We start from the raw sequence: 1,457 nt of genomic DNA, 5'->3' as shown, positions 1-1,457 counted from the left end.
CATCACAGGACTAGACACCACTCGAAATCCCCTGAGTTAAGTGAAGTTATGGCTGAAGACCAACCTCCTCTACTTCCACCCAGGGTGGAGGATACCCAAGATGAGAATGAGGTGCATCAGGCACCCTCGCCTCGTACTTTACGAGATTATCTACAACCGGCGGGAGTGAGTACGCCCTAATGCATGATTTTTCCTGAAAACACAGGACAAATGGACATCAAGCCAGGAGTTATCTAACTCCTTCCCAAATTCCATGGACTTGAATAAGAAAGTCCATATTTACATTTGAAAGAGTTCGATGAGATTATAGCTACATTATATTTTCCTAATGTATCTGAGGATACAATCATGCTGAAACTCTTTCCTTTTTCCTTAAAAGAGAAAGCTAAGACGTGGTTACATTCACTGCGTCCTATATCCATTGGCACATGGAACGACATGCAGAGAGAATTCATAAAAAAATTCTTCCCACATCATAAAATGATTACCCTCAGAAAAGCAATCATGAACTTTGCCCAAAAGGAAGATGAAACATTCTTCCAATGTTGGGAAAGGTTCAAAGATTTGGTCACTTCATGCCCATAACACGGATTTGAAACATGGCGCATTATAAATTTTTTCTATGATGGACTGACATCTTCCATGCGCCAAATGGTCGAGACAATGTGTAATGGAGAGTTCATTAATAAAGATGTCGACGAGGTATGGGACTACCTTGACAGTTTGGCTGAAAAAACATAATCTGAGGACTATTACCGAACACCACGTCTAGGCCGACTCAATTAAAGGAGAAAGGTGGATTATATCTCTTGAAAGAAGAGGATGATCTCAAGTGTAAAGTGACTACGCTCATAAGGAAAGTTGAGGCCATGGAAGGAAAGAAGGATAAGGTTAATGAAATTGTTTGCGGCATCTGTGATTGCAACATTCACACAACTGAAAAACTATCTTACAATACCTGGCTTTCGAGGAGTGTTGAATGAACAAGCCAATGCCGTAAATAATTATCAAAGACCTTTTACTGGACCTAACTCCAATACATACAACCCTGGCTGGAAAAATCATCTAAACTTTAGTTGGAGGAATGGACAGACGGCTACTCCTCCAGGTTTCTTCAATCAAAATCCAAATCAAGTGAAACCTCAAGAGGAAACGGTTCAAAATCCCATACAAGAGCTGGCTCAGGCAATGCGGGGAATTACAGATTTTATGCAAAAGATAGACTCTCGTATGACGGTTATAGAAAAGGGGATGCTTCCTGCACAACCTCTCCCCAATCCTAAACCGCAATACGAGAGTAATGATCCCAGCTCTTCAAATTAAATGGGGAATGCTAAATCCATCACCACTCTTAGGAGTGGGAAAATCATTGATAAAACTCTTCCGATTAGACCCGAAAAACCTCAAGAACCAGAAGAGGACAACAATGATGGAGCTAGTGATGCCCCACAAAAATT

At 41.0% G+C, this 1,457-nt stretch overlaps 1 non-coding gene across 1 annotated transcript; it reads right to left on the bottom strand.

The window, feature by feature from the left end:
- Positions 1 to 486: 486 nt before the first annotated feature.
- Positions 487 to 593, bottom strand: LOC131219677 (small nucleolar RNA R71). Its single transcript, XR_009158323.1, has one exon. It is a non-coding gene; the product is annotated as a small nucleolar RNA R71 (small nucleolar RNA).
- Positions 594 to 1,457: the final 864 nt, after the last annotated feature.

This window comes from Magnolia sinica, chromosome 11 (genome assembly GCF_029962835.1).
Source record: "Magnolia sinica isolate HGM2019 chromosome 11, MsV1, whole genome shotgun sequence".
NCBI classification, from domain to species: Eukaryota; Viridiplantae; Streptophyta; class Magnoliopsida; order Magnoliales; family Magnoliaceae; genus Magnolia; species Magnolia sinica.
Note: the sequence above shows the minus strand (reverse complement) of the source record. Positions and strands in the feature narration are given on the sequence as shown.